This window comes from Moschus berezovskii, chromosome 14 (genome assembly GCF_049115385.1).
Source record: "Moschus berezovskii isolate FMDL1 chromosome 14, NW_MosBer_1.0, whole genome shotgun sequence".
NCBI lineage: Eukaryota > Metazoa > Chordata > Mammalia > Artiodactyla > Moschidae > Moschus > Moschus berezovskii.
Genome location: NC_142473.1, coordinates 72393830 through 72417267, shown reverse-complemented (window position 1 = coordinate 72417267; position 23438 = coordinate 72393830). Strand labels below are relative to the sequence as shown.

Below are 23438 nucleotides of genomic sequence, written 5' to 3'. Positions count from 1 at the left end.
CAACACTTTGGCCACCTGATATGAAGAACTGACTCATTGGAAAAGACCCTGATACTGGGAAAGACTAAAGGTGGGAGGAGAAGGGGATGCCAGAGGATCAGATGGTTGGATTGCATCCCTGACTCAATGGACATGAGTTTGAGAAAGCTCCAGGAGTTGGTGATGGACAGGGAAGCCTGGCATGTGCAGTCCATGGTGTTGCTAAGAGTTGGACATGATTGAGCATCTGAACTGATGCAAACTCTTCCAGAAAATTCAAAGACAGAGAATACTTTAACATCATTTTATCAGTCTTACATTTCCCTAATACAAAAGACAAGACAGGAAAGTTACATTTCTTTCTTTTAATATTAAAAAAATATTTTGGATTAATGTATTGTAGACTTACAATAATATTTTCAGGTGTACCTTATAGTAATTTGATATTTTTATAAAATATACTTAATATAAAGTTATTATAAAATATTGGCTATATACCATTTATACCAGGCAATTTCTCTGATGAATATACATGCAAAAATCTTCAACAAAATACTAGCAAACCAAATTCAACAGTACGCTAAAAAGATCTTACATTATAACATAGAGGGATTTATTCCAGTGATGCATCTATGGTTCAATATCAATCAACTTGATATACCATATTAGCAAAAGGAAGAATAGAAGTCACATGATCATCTCAATACATGCAAAAAACCATCTGACATATTTCAATATCCACTCATGATAAAAATTCAATAAATTGGTATAGAGGGAGCATAGTGAAGTAAGAGAAAGTCACTCAGTCATGTCCAACTCTGTGATCCCAGGACTAGTCAGTCCATAGCATTCTCCAGGCCAGAATACTGGAGTGTGTAGCTGTTCCCTTCTCCAGAGGATCTTCCCAACCCAGGGATCGAACCCAGGTCTCCCACATTGCAGGCAGATTCTTTATCAGCTGAACCACCAAGGAAGCCCAAGAATACTAGAGTGGGTAGCCTTTCCCTTCTCTAGTGGATATTCCCAACCCAGGAATCAAACCAGGTTTCCTGCATTGCAGATGGATTCTTTACCAGATGAGCTCCCATATCTTAACATAATAAAGGCCATTTGTAAGAAACCTTCCCTGATGGCTCAGCTGGTAAAGAATCCACCTGCAATGTGGGAGACCTGGGTTCAATCACTGGGTTGGGAAGATCTCCTGGAGAAGGGAATGGCTACCCACTTTAGTATTCTGGTCTGGAGAATTCCATGGACTGTATAGTTCATGTACATGACTGAGCAACTTTCACTTCACTTCTTCATGACAAACCTATAGCTAACAACATATTTAACTATTAATAAAAGCTTTCAGATTCTCCTCTAAGACCAGAAACAAGACAAGGATGACCACTCTTAACCACTTCTACTTAATACAGTTTTGGAATCCTAGCCACAGTAATCAGGCAAGTAGAAGACATAAAGGCATCCAAATTGGAAGGAAAAAAGTAAAACTGTCACTACTTGCAGATGACGTAATACTATATACAGAAAACCAAAGACTATTAGAACTAATAAATTTAGTAAAGTTTCAGGACACAATATTAATATACAGAAATCTGTTGTTTTATACAACAACGATGAACTATCACAAACAGAAAGAGGACACTAATAGATGGAGAAATATACCGTGTTCGTGGGTTGGAAGAATAAATATTGTAAAAATGCGTATACTACCCAAAGTAATTTATACATTCAATGCAATCCCTATCAAGCTACCAACGATATTTTTCACAGGACTAGAACAAATAATCTCACAGTTTGTATGGAAATACAAAAAACCTTGAATAGCCAAGCTCTACTACAAAGCCACAGTCATCAAGACAGTATGGTACTGGCATAAAGACAGAAATATAGATCAATGGAACAAAATAGCCCAGAGATAAATCCACGCACCTATGGACACCTTATCTTTGACAAAGGAGGCAACAATATAAAATGGAGAAAAGATAGTCTCTTTAACAAGTGGTGTTGGGAAAACTGGTCAGCCACTTGTAGAAGAATGAAACTAGAACACTTCCTAACACCATACACCAAAATAAACTCAAAATGGATTAGAGAGCTAAATGTAAGACCAGAAACTATAAAACTCCTAGAGGAGAACATAGGCAAAACACTCTCCAACATAAATCACAGCAGGATCCTCCAAGACCCACCTCCCAGAAGAATATTGGAAATAAAAGCAAAAATAAACAAATGGGACCTAATTAAAATCAAAAGCTTCTGCACAGCAAAGGAAACTCTAAGCAAGGTGAAAAGACAGCCTTCAGAATGGGAGAAAATAATAGCAAATGAAGCAACGGATAAAGGATTAATCTTCAAAATATACAAGCAGCTCCTGCAACTCAATTCCAGAAAAATAAATGACCCAATCAAAAAATGGGCCAAAGAACTAAACAGACATTTCTCCAAAGAAGACATACAGATGGCTAACAAACACATGAAAAAATGCTCAACATCCCTCATAATCAGATAAATGCAAATCAAAACCACAATGAGATACCATTTCACACCAGTCAGAATGGCTTCTATCCAAAAGTCTACATGCAATAAATGCTGGAGAGGGTGTGGAGAGAAGGGAACCCTCTTACACTGTTGGTGGGAATGCAAACTAGTACAGCCACTATGGAGAACAGTATGGAGATTCCTCAAAAAACTGGAAATAGAACTGCCATATGATCCAGCAATCGCACTCCTGGGCATACACACCGAGGAAACCAGAATTGAAAGAGACACATGTACTCCAATGTTCATTGCAGCACTGTTTATAATAGCCAGGACATGGAAGCAACCTAGATGTCCACCTGCAGACGAATGGATAAGAAAGCTTTGGTACATATACACAATGGAGTATTACTCAGCCATTAAAAAGAATGTATTTGAACCAGTTTTAATAAGGTTGTTGAAACTAGAACCTATTTTATAGAGTGAAGTAAGCCAGAAAGAAAAACACCAATACAATATACTAACGCATATATATGGAATTTAGAAAGATGCAAATGATAACCCTGTATACGAGACAACATAAGAGACACAGATGTATAGAACAGTCTTTGGGACTCTATGGGAGAGGGTGAGGGTGGGATGATTTGGGAGAATGGCATTGAAACATGTATATTATCATATGTGAAATGAATCGCCAGTTCAGGGTTGATGCATGGTACAGGATGCTCGGGGCTGGTATGCGGGGATGACCCAGAGGGAGGATAAGGGGAGGAGGGATGTGGGAGGGGGGTTCGGGAGGGGGAACTCATGTATACCCGGGGTGGGTTCAAGTCAATGTATGGCAAAACCAACCAATATAATATTGTAAAATAATTGGCCTCCAATAAAAATAAAAATTAAAAAAAAAGAACAAAAAAATAAGAAAAGAGTAAAACCATCTCATTTATAATCTCATCAAAAGAATAAAATACCCAGAAATGAATTTAACTAAGATGGTGAAAGACCTGTAATCAGAAACAATGAAATCTATAAAACAATAAAGAAGGGAATTGAAGACTACAAATAAATGGAAAGATATGCCATGTTTATGGATTGGAAGAATATGTTAAAATGTCCACATAACCCACTGCAACCTATAGATTAAATATAATCATTATCAAAATGCTCATGACATTTTTCTGAAAACTAAAACAAGTAATACTTAGTACATATTGAAACCAGAAAAGACCTATATAGCCAAAGCTATTTCTTTGAAGAAAAGAACAAAGCTAGAGGTATCATTCTCCATGACTTCAGATTATACTACAAAGCTATGGTAAGCAAAACAGTATGGCACTGCCACAAAATTTGAGGTTAGGTTAATGGAAAAGAATAAAGTGTCCAGCAATAAACTCATGCACATATGGTCAATAATCTACAACTAAGGATGAAAGAATATAAATAAGTTTGTCAGGGAGCTGGGAAAAGCCAAGCAGCCATCTTGGATTTCCCATAGCCCTGACTCTGATTTCCAGCTATTGTTTTTAATTTTCCAATTTAGAAGCAGACTGTTGCCATGGTTTAAGGACATTAGGATGGCACAAGTCTAACAGTTTTTGTATAAGCAGAATTAGCTTTTACATGTCTACAAACCCGACAATTGGATTAATTTCTAAAACTAGCATAGGATCAGGCCTATGGTAAAAAAGCATTTGATTTATATGCAGAGGGCTAAGAAGTCAAGAAAACATTATAAATGATCATACGAATCAGGTCCAGCATCTTGGGCAAGCTGTCTACCTCTGATGTCATCGTCTTCTCATCCTGGTGTAGTGTAGTTTCTTCTGAAAAAAGTCCTTCCATCCAGGTTGGAGACAGTCCTTTAAATTATGTCCTTTCTTTTTTTTTTTTTTTTTTAAGTCATCCAATGGAGGTCTACCTCCATTGGTAGACCGCCATTAACAAACTGGGATTTAACATTTATTGAAACATCCTTTTCTCCCTAAAATCACCCTCATTTCTACCAAATATAACCAAATTAAGATGTTTAAAAAATAGATCTGTTCTCAATAAACTTGACCTGATTATTTATATAAACATAGACCCTTTTTTTTTTTTGCTGAGACTTTTATGGAGTCTCAAACTTAACTTTATTTATTTTTATTGGAGGCTAATTATTTTACAATATTGTGTTGTTTGGTTTTGCTATACATTGACATGAATCCACCCCGGGTGTACGTGAGTTCCCCCTCCTGAACCCCCCTCCCACCTCCCTCCTCCCTTTATCCAAAGCCTCCCTGGCTACACAGCCTCCATAATGAAAAAATCATGGAATATTAAGTTTTGTAAATTGTTAAATTAAGTTTCTAATTTTGTTAATGTCTGGTGTTTACTAAGACTCACTGCTGAGACAGTTTCTTGTTACATGATACTGCTAAAAGATTTAATTGTTATTAAAAAGGTCACTCTAAGTTAGTCTAAGGCTTATCTCAGTAACCAATCTTCAGATAAAGGTCGGATGCTCCATAATGTACAACCAGGAGATTAACATCAGACTATAATCATTTAACGAATGAAGTCAGGTGACTTGGGGTATACCAGGCTTTATCTAATGAAAGTTCTTGACTTATAATTCTTATTTGACTAATAACTGCTAGCTATGAATGTATTATTTTCTATGTCACTTGTTTCACTGAGCCTGTGATATAATGCTGAACTGACAGTTCCATATTAGATCAATAATTATAATAATGTGACTCTGGGTATGGGAAAAAGCAACAAGAGGAAATATTTTCCTGGACCAGGAGGCTAGTACGACAGTGTCCAGAGACTTTTGCTGCTTGCAAGGCCTGGTCCAATTTTAGCACACTGAGTGGCCCATCACTTCCCTAGACCTGGGAATGAGCCTTCCCAGCACCGCGGGACACAATGGACATGAAATGGTGTCACATGGTCAGATATGTGGCTATGAAGGGACCCTGCTGACTAGAAGTTGGTCCTTGCCAGCTGCCTCTACAAAGATTACATCATGACCATTGCAAGCTGCTGACCTTCAACACCCCCTGAAAGAAGTTCAGGGTGAAAATCAGGAATGAGGCACTCTGTGCTCTAAATAAAAAAAACAAAACTGGCAGAACAGGCCTTCAGATAGTTAGATCTTTTCAGAAAAAGGTTTTATAGTTCCAATTCTTGCATCTTCTCATATCTAGAAAAACACTGACATCATTAATGGTGAAATCTGCTTTGGCTATTAAAAAAAAATTTTTTTTCTTTTTACAATTAAAAGTCAAATTAGAGTAGCTATGGTTCAGCCATCCTGGGAAATAACTACTTCCCAGATATCCTGAAAAATGATATTATGGGTGTGATTTCAGATTAGACACTGTGACCTAATGTAGAACTTAATGCTCCTGTAATGCATTTTTGCTTCTGTACTTTGCTTGCTGCTCGTAAAACCAAAGTTACTCCATTTTAAGATAAGGTTGTTTTTAAGTAAAGATTCCTAAAATTGTTTTTGAAAAAATAAAAAATATAAAAGAAAAAAAAATAAACTTGACCAACTAGAAAAAAAAAAGAATATAAATAGGGAAAATACTGCCTCTTCAATAATTTATGTTGGGGAAATGAACAGCTATATATAAAAGAAAGAAAGTAGAATATTTTCTCAATTCATACATAAAAATAAACTCAAAATTGGTTAAAGTATAACATCTAAAACAATAAATCTCCTAGAAGAAAGCATAGGCAGCACACAGTCTTTAACCTAAGTCTTAGCAAATTTGTATCTGGCTCCTCAGGCACAGGAAACAAACCAAAAATAAAGAAACAGAAAACTAAAAACATAAACACAAATATTCAACATAAACAAAGACACATATATTAAGACAAATTTTGAGTAAGCAGAATCTAAAAATACTTTAAAATAATACGTTATGACCAAGAAGGATATATAAAATAAAGTATACAAAATATGCATATTTTAACATTTCTAAATGTTCATGAACAGATTAAACAGAGAAAGAAAATATGACATATAGACAAAGGAATACCGTTCAACTTTTAAAAAGGAGGAAATTTTCCCATGTGGGTCAAGGTGGGAGGAACTAAACGACATTATGCTGAGTAAAATAAGTCAGGCAGAGGAAGAAAATACCATATGATTTCACCCATCTAAAAGAGTGAAACTACAGAAGTAGAGAACAGAATGGTGGTTCTGGAGGATGACAGAAAAGGAAAATGGGGAGGTGATGGTCAAAGGGTATAAAGTTTCAGTTATACAAGAGGAATAATTTCTGGAGATGCTCCATTTAGCCTAGTATCTACAGTTTTCCAGTGGTCATATATGGATGTGAGAGTTGGACTGTGAAAAAGGCTGATTGCCGAAGAATTGATGCTTTTGAACTGTGGTGCTGGAGAAGACTCTTGAGAGTCCCTTATACTCCAAGGAGATCCAACCAGTCCATTCTAAGGGAGATCAGTCCTGGGTGTTCATTGGAAGGACTGATGCTGAAGCTGAAACTCCAATACTTTGGCCACCTCATGCGAAGAGTTGACTCACTGGAAAAGACTCTAATGCTTGGAAGGATTGGGGGCGGGAGGAGAAGGGAACGACAGAGAATGAGATGGCTGGGTGGAATCACCAACTCTATGGACATGAGTTTGAGTGAACTGCGGGAGTTGGTGATGGACAGGGAGGCCTGGTGTGCTGTGATTCATGGGGTCGTGGAGAGTTGGACACGACTGAGCGACTGAACTGAACTGAACTATAGTTAACTGTATTGCATATGTAACATTTTCTAAGAGGTACATGTTAAGTGCTGCAATAACAAAAAAATACTACTAATTTTAAAAGCTAGGTTACAGGTGATGGATATGTTTATAGATTTATAGTGATGATTGTTTCATGCTGTATATGTGTGTGATAGTTGCTCAATCTTATGTGACTGTTTGAGACCCCATAGACTGAAGCCCGCTAGGCTCCTCTGTCCATGGAATTCTCCAGGCAACAAGACTGGAATGGGTTGCTATTTCCTTCTCCAGGGGACTTTCATGTTGTATTCAGTTCAGTTCAGTCGCTTAGTCGTGTCCGACTCTCCGCGACCCCATGAATCACAGCACGACCTAACCCTAAATCCATTGAGTTGTATATATTAAACAAGCAGACTATCTCCAGCAAGCTACTGGTTGCCTTCGTCTCAGGTGTGGGTCACAGGATAGCTCTTGGAACTGGGAGAACCAGTATTCACAAATCAGACTGTTCTGGAAAATTGAAAGGTGCTCAAGAATTTCAAAGGGTGGCACCAGGTCTTTGTGAAGGTGCTCCTAGAAGGTGTTGTTCCTGGAGCAGTGGAGGTTCTCCCCTCAGATCTGGGGAAAATGGCTGAAGTGATGAAGTCCAAGATCGAGCAAAGTTTCCAAACTGTTACTTCTTGGAGGAAAAAGAAGGAACAAGAACAATTCCGTAAACTCTTTATTGGTGATTTGAGCTCTGAAACCACAGAAGAAAGTCTGAGGAACTACTACAAGCAGTGGGGAAAGCTTATAAGCTGTGAGATCATAAGGGACCCTGCAAGCAAAAGATCGAGAGGGTTTGGTTTTGTCACCTTTTCATCCATGGCTGAAGTGGATGCTGCCATGGCTGGCAGACCTCATTCTATTGATGGGAAAACAATTACCCCCAAATGTGCTGTCCCAAGAGAGGAATCTGGACAGCGAGGGGTTTTCCTAACTGTGAAGAAGCTGTTTGTTGGTGGAATTGAAGATACGGAGGAACATCATCTTAGAGATCACTTTGAGAAATATGGAAAAATCAATGCCATTGAGATAATTACTGATAGAGAGTCTGGAAGCAAAAGAGGCTTTGGATTTGTGACTTTTGATGACCATGATCCCGTGGATAAGATTGTGTTGCAGAAAAACCATACCATCAACGGCCATCATGCAGAAGTGAGAAAGGCCTTTTCTCGACCTAAAATCCAACAAGTCCAGGCTTCTAGAAGTGGAAGGGGAGGCAAAGCTGGTTTTGGAGATTATCCTGGTGATGATGGAAATGTTGGACCAGGGTCAGGACGAGGAAGTAGTTTGGAGGACGATCTGATGGATTAAGAACTGCTCAGTGGACTTGGTCATGGTTATAATTAATAGGTGTGGAGGATGACCAGGAACTGGCAATTTGGGAGTTAGCCCCGGATATGGAGGAGGAGGAGGAGTTTATGGTGGCGGAGGACTTGGATTTGGATAGACAAGAGGATCTTTAGCTTCCTATTTTACATGGACTTGACTGTACAAAGAGGAGAGAATAAGAGCCCAGAGGTAACAGGGCAGCTTTAGGCTATCCAAATAATTAATGAAAACTCTTTTCTCAGTCATGTCATGACTGTGGCAGTGATGTAGCAGAAGACACCAGAACAGATGCAGAGTCATTTGTGAATGGATTGGTATACTTAAGAACATCACCTTACTATGGAGGAAAGAATGAAAAACATTGCTTTTGAGACAGTTTCCCAATTTTTTGTTTCTTTCAAGTAAGAGGATAGAAGCATCCTTTCTTTGATAACATTAATTTTTTAAGTGTCCAGTGACATGTGAACCTGTTTTCAAGATTTTTCTCACAAAGTTTTGAAAAACTGTTTTCTAGGATCATGGTATAATGAGACATTTAAAAAACTGAAGTGTCTTGTAATTAAGAAGTTGTTGTACATTTATGATTTAATAAAGACTTCTAAAGGAAAAATAAATAAATAAACAAGCAGAGCTTTATATATGTCAATCATAACTCAACAAAGTAGAAAAATTAAAGTTAAAAAATAAAATTAATCCCTGTCATTCACCATATTAATAAAACTATTCTCACCACTTAGTAAACTCAATGCCCCCAAATAAATCCATTATAGAAGGAAATTTCTCAATGCTGTGTCCTCAGAACTTAGAACAACCCCTGGTATATAGCAGTTACTCAGCAGATACTGAAAATATGTAATTTTGAGGGTTATAAAAAAGATTCAATTTATTTGAAATTATTGCAATTTGGTATTTGATTCTCCCCAAGTATTTGTTCCACATTTATAATGATGGATATTAAAAAATTATCTTTTTAAAATATGTGATAAACAAAAGTAGATAAAAGTATGCTTATATCATTTATTAACATACTATTAACTGATAAACAGTGATGCCTGATTGCAGTAGCGAAAAAAAAAAAAGGAAATAAACTATAGAAAGCGTAGCTCACATGAAAGCTTTTGCTAAAATGTGTTCATGTCATCTTTTTTACATTAAGAAGCATTAGTTGTCAAAAAGATCCTAACAGCTTCAGAAAAGTTTAATTTAATGCCACATGTATTGCAATACTTAGACTTATGTGTAATCAAACAGGAATATACTGAGGAGTTTGTTTCTATCCATCCATCTAATTATTTATTTTAAAATACTTAAGCAAGTCAAAGTTTATGATTAACATTTAAGATAAAACACTGAAACACCTTAATCTTTCGTCAACAAAGCTGAATATCTACTTCATTAAATATAGTTATAGTAACATGAATGGCTTAGTGATATGTTTAATTGATTAAATAAGCCAAATTAAATATTGCAGATATGTGAGTTACTACTCATGTAGCATGAAATGTTCCCTTGGAATCTCTAATTTTCTTGAAGAGATCTCTTGTTTTTCCTATTCTGTTGTTTTTCTCTATTTCTTTGCATTGATCACTGAGGAAGTCTTTCTTATCTCTCCTTGCTCTTCTTTGGAACTCTGCATTCAGATGCTTATATCTTTCCTTTTCTCCTTTGCTTTTCGCCTCTCTTCTTTTCACAGATATTTGTAAGGCCTCCTCAGACAGCCATTTCGCTCTTTTGCATTTCTTTTCCATGGGGATGGTCTTGGTCCCTGTCTCCTGTACAATGTCACGAACCTCCGTCCAGAGTTCATCAGGCACTCTATCAATCAGATCTAGTCCCTTAAATCTATTTCTCCACTTCCACTGTATAATCATAAGGGATTTGATTGAGGTCATATCTGAATGGTCTAGTGGTTTTCCCTACTTTCTTCAATTTAAGTCTGAACTTCGCAATAAGGAGTTCATGATCTGAGCCACAGTCAGCTCCTGGTCTTGGACCTAACAGAAACAGCAGATATTAAGAAGAGGTGGCAGGAATACACAGAAGAGCTGTACAAAAAAGATCTTCATGACCAAGAGAGTCACGATAACATGATCGCTGACCTAGAGCCCGACATCTTGGAATGTGAAGTCAAGTGGGCCTTAGAAAGCATCACTACGAACAAAGCTAGTGGAGGTGATGGAATTCCAGTTGAGTTATTTCAAGTCTTGAAAGATGATGCTGTGAAAGTGCTGCACTCAATATGCCAGCAGATTTGGAAAACTCAGCTGTGGCCACAGGACTGGAAGAGGTCAGTCTTCATTCCAATCCCAAAGAAAGGCAATGCCAAAGAATGCTCAAACTACCACACGATTGCACTCATCTCACACGCTAGTAAAGTCATGCTCAAAATTCTCCAAGCCAGGCTTCAGCAGTATGTAAACTGTGAACTCCCAGATGTTCAAGCAGGTTTTAGAAAAGGCAGAGGCACCAGAGATCAAATTGCCAACATCCGCTGGATCATGGAGAAAGCAAGAGAGTTTCAGAAAAACATCTATTTCTGCTTCATTGACTATGCCAAAGCCTTTGATTGTGTCGATCACAATAAACTGTGGAACATTCTGAAAGAGATGGGAATCCCAGACCACCTGACCTGCCTCTTGAGAAACCTGTATGCAGGTCAGGAAGCAACAGTTAGAACTGGACATGGAACAACAGACTGGTTCCAAATAGGAAAAGGTGTACGTCAAGGTTGTATATTGTCACCTTGCTTATTTAACTTATATGCAGAGTACATCATGAGGAACGCTGGGCTGGAAGAGGCACAAGCTGGAATCAAGATTTCTGGGAGAAATATCAATAACCTCAGATATGCAGATGACACCACCCTTATGGCAGAAAGTGAAGAGGAACTCAAAAGCCTCTTGATGAAAGTGAAAGAGGAGAGTGAAAAGGTTGGCTTGAAGCTCAACATTCAGAAAACGAAGATCATGGCATCTGGTCCCATCACTTCATGGGAAATAGATGGAAAAACAGTGGAAACAGTGTCAGACTTTATTTTTTGGGCTCCAAAATCACTGCAGATGCTGATTGCAGCCATGAAATTAAAAGACGCTTGCTCCTTGGAAGGAAAGTTATGACCAACCTTGATAGTATATTAAAAAGCAGAGACATTACTTTGCCAACCAAGGTTCGTCTAGTCAAGGCAATGGTTTTTCCTGTGGTCATGTGTGGATGTGAGAGTTGGACTGTGAAGAAGGCTGATCACCAAAGAATCAATGCTTTTGAACTGTGGTGTTGGAGAAGACTCTTGAGAGTCCCTTATACTGCAAGGAGATCCAACCAGTCCATTCTAAGGGAGATCAATCCTGGATGTTCATTGGAGGGACTGATGCTAAAGCTGAAACTGCAATACTTTGGCCACCTCATGCGACAAGTTGACTCACTGGAAAAGACTCTGATGCTGGGAAAGGTTGGGGGTGGGAGGAGAAGGGGACGACGGAGAATGAGATGGCTGGATGGCATCACCAACTCTGTGGACATGAGTTTGAGTGTACTCCGGGAGTTGGTGATGGACAGGGAGGCCTGGCGTGCTGTGATTCATGGGGTCACAGAGAGTCGGACACGACTGAGTGACTGACCTGAACTGAACTGATCTCATGTAGCAGATACAAATCTCAGCCCATGAATCCAGATGGGAAAGATAGGTAAGTGTATTTATCCGTAACTTATATTAATGTTTATAATAAGCTCCCACTAATTTCAGGTGTTCTAGCCACTTCCCAAAAAGTTAATTTTAATTATTGGTTAAATGTAATATGAAAGCATGGTAGTGGCTGTGGACACATTCCATTTTCATATTCTTTTTCTTAGTGATAATGTTTTCTCCACAGACTTGCTATTCAGGCCACATCTGGGCCACTTTTCCTGTCCATGATGAATCTGTTACTTTAATAGTACTAAAATCTGAGGGAGCTTTAAACAGAACGTCTACAAGCCTTATAGCATATGTGCCAACTGGAAACCAGGCTCCCGGGTTTGAAGCCTAAATGCAGTGTTCATTATTTATGCAATCTTGAGCACCATAACTAACATGTGTATGTCTCAGTTTCCTCCTGCAAAAAAAAAAAAAAAATGGGGATAATACTGTGGATTGAAATGTTGTTATATTAAACTGCTTAGAAGAGTTCCTGACACATAATAGTCTACTGACTTTAATACAATCATTTTTACATTTGCTGCATGATTTGGCAACAAAATTAGGGCAGAGAGCAATCAGGAATGCAGATGCCAAAATATTGCCTTTATTATATGGCTTACGTGTGGAAACAAATGGATTTCCTAACAGTGAACCCCAGATAATCATAGACTCCTGGAAAGTCATCACACACGTCATTACATGAGTGTGATGAAACTAAATCTCATAGCTTGAAATCCACACATGACAATTGTATGACTTGTCAGAGACGGGTTAAAAATGAACTTTTAGAAAATCTTCATATTTAAAATATTTAAGAGTAAATTTTCACTAAAGTATAAAAAGTTAAACTGTCTGAGAAAACTGCTCACAGTCTCTCTTCAATTTAAAAACTTACCAATTAGGAAATTTGTGTTGGAAATTTTTGTTTCAAAGTTGAAATCCACTATCAAGAATTCAGACCACTTGTTTCAAAAATACCCTGTTTTTACTAAAAAACACAAGGGGTAAAAGCTCTACACATTTCCATAAACGTTTCTTTCTGAATCATTTTTTATTAAAACTTCTTTAGATAAAGGGAGATAGAAAATGGGGTCAGAGGGCTGGTTCCTCAGATCTTAAGTGATTAAGAAATGTATTCATCTTTAAATAGAACAAACAACCAGCAGGAGTCTTATAATGGTATACAACACATATTCTGTAAATAATAAAGTAAAAACTCATTGCCACGTAGGCTATTTGGGGATCAAATAAAAAAAGCAGCAATGAAAATAACAAATTTAAACTCTATTTCCCTTGTATCAGATACTAATCAAGGTGCCACATGTATTAGTTCTTATAATTTTAGCAACAAAGTACTATTCCAAGCTCTGTTTTACAAAAGAATAAATAAAGCACAGAATAACATAAGTCACATACTCAGCAAGTTGCAGACCTAGGATTTGGTGACCACAGATCCAGACTCTATGTTGCTGAATACTCTAATAAAACTGTATATTTTATCAATCAGCAGGTTCATTTGTTGAGTGAAAATTAGACTTTCAGAATATACTTATTACTAAAATAATAAAAGCAGACAAACTATCAATAGTTTATTTAAAGCAAGTAATACACGGTTTATAGTCTTTGCATAACCTTTAAAATATTTTTGCAGACTTTGTTAACATTCAATAAACCATTTATAGTAAACTCAAACACCAGAGATATTCCATAATATGGCTCAACTTCTCTTATCCATGTACTTCCACACTTCAATTTATAAAATAGTAATAACTAATTTTGGGGGAAAAGTTTGAAAATAAACAAAGTAAACTCAAATTGTTGGGCCAATTCTAGTAGTTTTTGTTTCAGACTCTCACAAAATAAATATTCTAGAAAAATGTGGTTCAAACATCACAATTAGATATCATTACAGTTCTAGGTATTCCAAGTGAAAATTAACATTTTTTAAGTCATTGAATTCATTCATCATTGTTATGTCTATATCACCATATTAGGCAAGGTGTATATCCTCCTGTTGCCATAACACATTACCACATATTTAGTGGCTTACAACAAATGAAATTTATTATTCTAGAGTTCTGGAAGTGAGGTTTAAATTCAATGTGGGCAGAATAGCATTCTCTCTAGAGGATCTGGGGGAGAATACATTTGTTTGCCTTTTTTAGTGTATAGAAACTACCTTAATCACTTGGCTTGTGGCCACCTCCTCTGTCTCCTGCCTCCCTCTCATAAAAAACCCTTATAACTGCATTGACCCCACCTGAACAATTCAGGATGTTCCCTTTCATTCAAGCCAAATTGTAATTACACCTGCAAAATCCCTGTTACCATTCAAAGGAACATTCACAGTTTCCCAGGATTAGAAGATGGATATCTTTTGGGGTGGGGTTTTAGTCAGTGGGTAAGAAGGAATATTTTCTTATTAAGTATAATATGGCAGACCTCTGCAGTATAAATTTTTAGTCACTGACCTTTCAGGACAAAAACTTCTAATTTTATCTTAGATCATAGAATCTTCATTAGAGATGAAGGGCAATAGAGATAAAGAATCTCATTTTAAGATGAAATGCTGAAGTCTTTAGAAATTGTATTCTTTCAGAAATTAAATTGCTATGTTTTGTCATAGGTCCAACTCTTGGTCTCCTTCATCTCAGTCCCTCTGGTTTTGCTTATTACGCTAAAGGAAAGTGTTCATCTCAGATATTTTGATCACTGCATTTTCCTTTTTGATAATAATTTACTCATATATGGACAAATAATAGATATAGTTTGGAGAAATTTAGTTACTAAAAGTAACTAAAGAGAATGAATTCTTTTTAGGTTTCTGGATAAGAAGCTCATCATATATCACTGATTTCTGGCAAAGGAAAAAATGTACAGGCAGCCTTGAAATGGAAAATAATAAGATCAACTTGTTCACTTTCATCTTTCTATCTTTTTGGCTATATCAGCTCCTGGGAAATTTTTTCAATCCTTCTTTAGGTCTTTGAAGTATGTAATCGCTATGGAAACTGCAAAAAAAAATTTATCATTGAAAACAAAAACGACAATTCATAAATTGATTCATAAATAAGATTTTTTAAAGTATTCCAATAATTATACAAACATATTTTACAGAAATTTCTAAAGGAATTTCCAAATAAATACCTAAATGACCTGCAATAATTGTCAAAGAACTTGCAAATAATTAGTAAAAAACTTTAATAAGCAACCATATCATAATTAATACACTCTGAATCTTAGATTATTTATTTAAAGAAGTAAAATCAATTATATTCTTTTATTAAAAGCAGGAAGAGCTTTTAATTCTTGCATATTCATATTACAATCCAAACACATGATTATGTATATCATGCAATTTTACTTTTAAATAACATATTTACTGTAGAAAATGTAATTATACAACATCATTAGGACAAAATATAATTCTAATTATATGTATCTTTTCTTGAAGCCAGAAGCTCTGAATTCAGATATGGATTATGATGAAGACTGACCTATGAAATCAATAACTTACAGATTTTTAAGGCCCTGGTTTTGATGGAATTTTATATATGTGGGCTATGCTTGGTCGCTCAGTTGTGTCTGACACTCTGCAACCCCATGGACTGTAGCTCTCCAGGCTCCTCTGTCCATGGGGATTCTCCAGGCAAGAATACTGGAGTGGGTTGCCATGCCCTTCTTCAGGGAACTTCCCAACCCAGTGATCGAATCCAGGTCTCCTACTTGCTGTCTGAGCCATCAGGAATGCCCATTTTTTGTCTGTTTGTTTGTTTTTTTCTTTTAATACATAACAGCATGGAACGGTAATGAAGACCCGTGATACTAATACTTAAAACGTGTATGCTCTCTGAATTTCTTTAGGTCTACTGGTTTGCCTGGCAATACTATGTTGAGTAATGAATATTGTCCTTTTAAACCTACATTCAGTTCAATTCAGTCTCTCAGTCGTGTCCAGCTCTTTGTGACCCCATGGACTGCAGCAGGCCAGGCTTCCCTGTCCATCGCCAATTCCCAGAGCTTGCCATGTCCATTGAGTCAGTGATGCCATCTAACCATCTCTTCTTCTGTCATCCCTGTCTCCTCCTATCTTCAATCTTTCTATAGCCAGAAACTAAAAGTTCAAAAGTGTATAATTTTTTCTGAGCATAAGAGATATGCACCAATCTAAACAGTAGATGAGAAAACATCATTATTAGGAATCAAAGATGAAACACACATTCCTTTTCAATCTTAGGCTAATCTTTTGACCTCAGTTTTCTCATCCATAAAATGGGATTAAAATATTTCCTATATCACTTGCCAATCTTTAATAGGAGAGATAAATGATCATAAATATAAAATCATTTTAAATGTCAATGGAACTGTTACTTTTTCCTGAGATGAGCTTTAGGATATTTAAGGATAAGTATTCTGGTTTATAAAGTACATATTGAGCTTCCCAAGTGGCACTAGTGTTAAAGAACCCATCTGCAGGAGCGGTAAGGAACGTGGGTTCTATCCCTGGGTTGGAAAAGTCCCCCAGAGAAGAGCACGGCAACCCACTCCAGTATTCCTGCCTGGAGAATTCCAAGGATCAAGAAAGCAGGCTACAGTTCATAGGGTGGCAAACAGTGATACATGACTGAAGTGACTTAGCACAAAGTATATATTAATTACATGTACAGTATACATTTTTAATTTGTTAAATTATTAAAATAATAATAATAGCTGAGGTAATTGCTACTGTTTTACAACTATATGAAATTCCAGGTATCTGTTTTCTCTTTACTTTCTGATCAACAAGACATTTGAAAACACTGATTCCTGATTAATGATCTTATTAATAAACTAATCTAAATGCATGCTTCTGGGTAACTCCAAAAGAAAAGAAGATTTTGAGAAACCAAGCAGAAGAGAAAAACAGTTTATGAATAATGCATATATTTGTTCACTTCTATCTCCCTGCCTTTTGCTTGTAATGATATGTTTTGATAGCTGAAAATAGCAGGGATTTATGGATGAAAGGGTATTTTACCATTCCAGAGATCTGACATACCATTAAATCAACCCTATAGCAAAATGAGGAAATCCTGCTTAAACTTAAGCTGTGAAATAGTAATAATTACATAGTAGTTTTATGAGAGATGATAAGTATTTTCAAAATTGTGATTGTATTAATAATTTTTAGTAGTAACATGTTTCAATGTGACATATGAGATTTACGGAAAGTAGTATGGAAATTGTGGCTCAGTTGGTAAAGAACCTCCCTGCAATGCAGGAGAGATGGGTTTGATTCCTGGGTTGGGAAAATCCCATGGAAAAAGAAATGGCAACCCACTCCAGTACTCTTGCCCGGAGAATTCCATGGACAGAAGAACCTGGAGGGCTATAGTCCATGGGATTACAAAGAGTCAGACATGACTGTGCTATCAACTTTCACTTTCAGAGGTTAGAAAAGAATTTCCCTTTAATTAGCAGCATAGCATTTATAAACATACACATGCTCAATGTGAGCCTCACAAGAAGTCAGACAAATTTTTCAGTTTGTAGTTTGCTTGACAGTCCAAATTTTTACTGACTTGTTCCTCTCAGAACTAATAATAACAGCTATCATTACATGAGATTCAGGCTATGTGCTAGGTATTTTGTAAGTACTAGGAGAAGGCAATGGCAAGCCACTCCAGTACTCTTGCCTAGAAAATCCCATGGATGGAGGAGCCTGGTAGGCTGCAGTCCATGGGGTTGCTACGAGTCAGACATGACTGAGCGACTTCACTTTCCCTTTTCACTTTCACACATTGGAGAAGGAAATGGCAACCCACTCCAGTGTTCTTGCCTGGAGAATCCCAGGGACGGGGGAGCCTGATGGGCTGCCGTCTATGGGGTCACACAGAGTCGGACACGACTGAAGTGACTTAGCAGCAGCAGCAGTGCTATGAATATATAAAAAACCTGCTACTTTAAGCAATAAGCTAAAAAATGATTACAATAATGATGATCGATCAGTTCCGTTCAGTTTAGTTCAGTCACTCAGTCACATCCGACTCTTTGCAACCCCATGAACTGCAGCACACTAGGCATCCCTGTCTATCAACAACTCCCGGAGTTTACTCAAACTCCTTTATTGAGTCGGTGATGCCATCTAACCATCTCATCCTCTCTCGTCCCCTTTTCCTCCCGCCTTCAATCTTTCCCAGCATCAGGGTCTTTTCCAGTGAGTCAGTTCTTTTCATCAGGTGGCCAAAGGACTGGAGTTTCAGCTTCAGCATTGGCCCTTCCAGTGAATATTCAGGATTGATTTCCTTTAGGATGGACTGGTTGGATTCCCTTGCTGTCCAAGGGACTGTCAAGAGTCTTCTCCAACACCACAGTTCAAAAGCATCAATTATTCGGCGCTCAGCTTTCATTATAGTCCAATTCTCACATCCATACATGACTACTGGAAAAATCCTAGATTTGACTACATGGATCTTTGCTGGCAAAATAATGTCTCTGCTTTTTAATATGCTGTCTAGGTTGGTCATAACTTTTCTTCCAAGGAGTAAGCGTCTTTTAATTTCATGGCTGCAGTCACCATCCGCAGTGATTTTGGAGCCCCCCTAAAAATAAATTCTGTCACTGTTTCCACTGTTTCCCCATCTATTTGTCATGAAGTGATGGGACCAGATGCCATGATCTTACTTATCTGAATATTGAGTTTTAAGCTTACTTTTTCACTCTCCCCTTTCATTTTCAACAAGAGGCTCTTTAGTTCATCTTCACTTTCTGCCATAAGGGTGGTGTCATCTACATATCTGAGGTTATTGATATTTCTCCCAGCAATCTTAATTCCAGCTTGTGCTTCCTCCAGCCCAGCATTCCCATGAAGTACTCTGCAAATAAGTTAAATAAGCAGGGTGACAATATACAGCCTTGACGTACTCCAGTCCTGACTTGGAACCAGTCTGCTGTTCCATGCCCAGTTCTAACTGCTGCTTCTTGACCTGAATATAGATTTCTCAGAAGGCAGGTCAGGTGGACTGGTATTCCCATCTCTTTAAGAACTTTCCACTGTTTGTTGTGATCCACACAGTCAAAGGCTTTGGCATAGTCAATAAAGCAGAAATAGATATTTTTCTGGAACACTCTCACCTTTTGATGATCCAACGGATGTTGGCAATTTGATCTCTGGTTCCTCTGCCTTTTCTAAATCCAGCTTGAACATCTGGAATTTCATGGTTCATGTACTGTTGAAGCTTGGCTTGGAGAATTTTCAGCATTACTTTACTAGCATGTGAGATGAGTGTAATTGTGTGGTAGATTGAGCATTCTTTGGCATTGCCTTTCTTTGGGATTGGAATGAAAACTGACCTTTTCCAGTCCTGTGCCACTGCTGAGTTTTCCAAAGTTGCTGGGATTTTGAGTGAAGCACTTTCACAGCATCAGCTTTTAGGATGTGGAATAGCTCAACTGGAATTCCAGCACCTCCACTTGCCTTGTTCATAGTGATGCTTCCTAAGGCACACTTGACTTTGCTTTCCAGGATATCTGTATTTAGTGAGTTATCATACCGTCATGAGTATATGGGTCTTGAAGATCTTTTTTGTACAGTTCTTCTGTGTATTCTTGCCACCCCTTCTTAATACCTTCTGCTTCTGTTAGGTCCATACCATTTCTGTGCTTTATTGTGCCCACCTTTGCATGAAATGTTCCCTTGGTATCTCTAATTTTCTTGAAGAGATCTCTAGTCTTTCCCATTCTATTTTCCTCTATTTGTTTGCACTGATCACTAAGGAAGGCTTTCTTATCTCTCCTCGCTATTCTTTGGAACTGCATTCAGATGGATATATCTTTCCTTTTCTCCTTTGCTTTGCACTTTTCTTCTTTTCTCAGCTATTTGTAAGGCCTCCTCAGACAGTCATTTTGCTTTTTGCATTTCTTTTTCTTCGGGATTGTCTTGATTCCTGTCTCCTGTTCAATGTCATGAACCTCCATCCATAATTCTTCAGGCACTCTCTTCATCAGATCTAATCCCTTGAATCTATTTCTCATTTCCACTGTACAATTGTAAGGGATTTGATTTAGGTCATACCTGAATGGTCTAGTGCTTTTCCCTACTTTCTTCAATTTAAGCCTCAATTTAGCAATAAGGAGTTCATGATCTGAGCCACAGTCAGCTCCTGGTCTTATTTTTGCTGACTGTATAGAGCTTCTCCATCTTTGGCTGAAAAGAATATAATCAATCTGATTTTGGTATTGACCATTTGGTGATGTCTTGTGTAGAGTCTTCTCTTGTGTTGTTGTAAGAAGATGTTTGCTATGACCAGTGTGTTCTCTTGGGAAAACACTATTAGCCTTTGACCTGCTTCATTCTGTACTCCAAGGCCAAATTTGCCTGTTACTCCAGGTGTTTCTTGACTTCCTACTTTTGCATTCCAGTCCCCTATAATGAAAACGACATCATTCTGGGGTGCTAGTTCTGGAAGGTCTTGTAGAACCGTTCAACTTAAGCTTCTTCAGCATTACTGTCAGTGCATAGACTTGGATTACCATGATATTATATGGTTTGCTTTGGAAATGAACAGAGATCATTCTGCCGTTTTTGAGACTGTATCCAAGTACTGCATTTCAGACTCTAATACATTTTTCATAAAGTCTGTTCCAAAGCCAGTTCATACCATGAACTCACTGTAATCTAACACCAGTACCAGAGTTGGGGCTTCCCTGATGGTCTAGTGGTTAAGAATCTGCCTGCCAATGCAGAGCACATGGGTTCAATCCCTGGTCTGGAAAGATCCGACAGGCCTCTAGCAACTAAGCCCATGTACTGCAAACACTGCAGCCTGCAAGCCTAGAGTTGGTGCTCTATAACTAGAGAAGCCACTGCAATGAGAAGCCTAGCTAGCACAATGATGAGTAGCCCCCACTCACTATACCCAGAGAAAGCCCAGGCGTGGTAACAAAAGCTTAGTTCAGCCAAAAACAAATAAATAAATAAAACCAGTATTTCACTGCCATAAAGTAACCATTGTGCTGAATATTAAGGTGAAAAATCAAGGTCTAAAGAAGTATTTTTTTTCCCAAGATCAAAAGACATATTAGTTTCATGGCTATGACAAGATTCATCCTTCTAATTTATCATCTACTAAAAGACTCTGATGTTGGGAGGGATTGGGGGCAGGAGGAGAAGGGGACAACAGAGGATGAGATGGCTGGATGGCATCACCGACTTGATGAACATGAGTTTGAGTGAATTCCGGGAGTTGGTGATGGACAGGAAGGCCTGGCGTGCTGTGATTCATGGGGTCACAAAGAGTTGGTCACAACTGAGCAAATGAACTGAGCTGAACTGAATTTCCTATCCTCTATGTTAGTTACCTAACACTTTATAACACATTATCATAAACTTCACAGCTTCAAACAACATACAGTTTTGCTTCCATGTTTCTTTGGATCATGAACTTTCCAGGCACAGTTGAGCTGAGTCTTTAGGATTTCACAATGCCTGTAATCAAGATGTCAGCTCTCTCATCCTGAGTCAGGCCTAGGGAAGACTGCTCCCAAACTTGTATGATTGTTAGCAGAATCTAGATCCTTATTGATCACAAGTCTCAGCTTCTTGCTGTTTGTTGGCCAGAGACCACTCTCATTTCCTTGCAGCATGAACATCTTCATATAGCACCTCAAAACAAGGCAGTTTGCTTCAATAAAGCCAGTCCATAAGATGCTAGCAGCAGCACAGTATAAGCTTCCATAACTTAATCATGTAAAACAGATAGCCAATGGGAATTTGGTCTGTGGCTCAGGAAACTCAAACAGGAGCTCTGTATCAACCTAGAGGGGTGGGATGGGGAGGGAGATGGGAGGGAGGTTCAAGAGGGAGGGGACATATGTATACCTATGGCTGATTCATGTTGAGGTTAGAGAGAAAACAGCAAAATTCTATAAAGCAATTATCCTTCAATAAAAAATAAATTGAGAAAAAGAAAAAAAAAAACTTAATCATGGAAATAACATTCTATAACCTTTGCTGTATTGTCTTGGTTAGAAACAAGTCACAGGGCCTAGCAGCACTCAGTGGGGGGAATACAGAAACACATGAGTGAAGTAGAGATAATTGGGGGTCACCTTTAGGATTTGTGCACCACATCCCCCTTACTGAAGTCTGTGGGAAAGGCACATCTTCACCTTAGCCATTGCCATCAACCTGGGTGTTCACTGCCCAATAAATCAAGCATCCAAACACCAATCTTTCAACTCATGTTATCCACTTCTGAGATCATATCCTAGACCTTGCCATTGCTTATAATTGAATAACCTTCCACTCCTCTATGGATTTAGGTACTCCACTCTCATCCATCAAGTTTCTGCTCTTGGGTAATATTTTCATAGATTTTAATGCCCATCTCAGAGTATTATAGAACCAATGTCAAATGCTTTCACATAAAGATTGTGAACCCTGTCAACATTTCATTTATCATACCTAAAATTTTTATTTGAGTTTTCTAAAAGGAATATTCCTCATTTTTAGGTTAAAATTTTCATGATATTGTTCAGCCCACTGTTAGCACAGGACTTGCTGTGCACTGAGATGCAATCAACATTGTTTACTAAACTGATGAGTGATTCATAGTTAGAACTAAAATTTACCACTGATCTTCTATTCTATCTTCCTCATTCTTATTCACCTCTGAGTTCTTAAAATAAATAAATCTTACAAATTCAGTATGTGAGCTTCCTGATTATCACCAATTCTGCCTTCTATTTGTTTCCATACACACTGTTTTTCACTAACTAATATTATTTTTAAAGCCTAAATGAAAAGATGCTTCTCAGAATAAATATTCTAAACTTTGCAAAGATTATGTGCTGTTAAGGAAATAATTTTCTGCATTTTAAAGATATAATGCTCATGTTAATTTACACTTAGATGATTGTATAAGAAAAATATTTTTTTCTTAAACAGTATAGAAAACATTAAACATGTTAAATGATATTTATTAGAAATCATGTTTCTATTATGTGGTGATTCTACCTCTATTATAGATAGGAGATTTATGTAGAGTGGTTGACATAGAAACAAGAAAGAATAGGAGTTCAGTTCATTTGCTTAGTCATGTCCAACAGTTTGCAACCCCATGAACTTCAGCACGCCAGGCTTCCCTGTCCATAACCAACTCCCAGAGTCTACTCAAATTCATGTCCATTGAGTCAGTGATGCCATCCAACCATCTCA

The 23438-nt window shown here is 37.6% G+C and overlaps 1 pseudogene; it reads left to right on the top strand.

Annotated features, from left to right (window-relative positions):
* The first annotated feature begins 7818 nt into the window (after positions 1–7818).
* Positions 7819–8683, top strand: LOC129553675 (heterogeneous nuclear ribonucleoproteins A2/B1 pseudogene; annotated as a pseudogene).
* The last annotated feature ends 14755 nt before the right edge of the window (positions 8684–23438 follow it).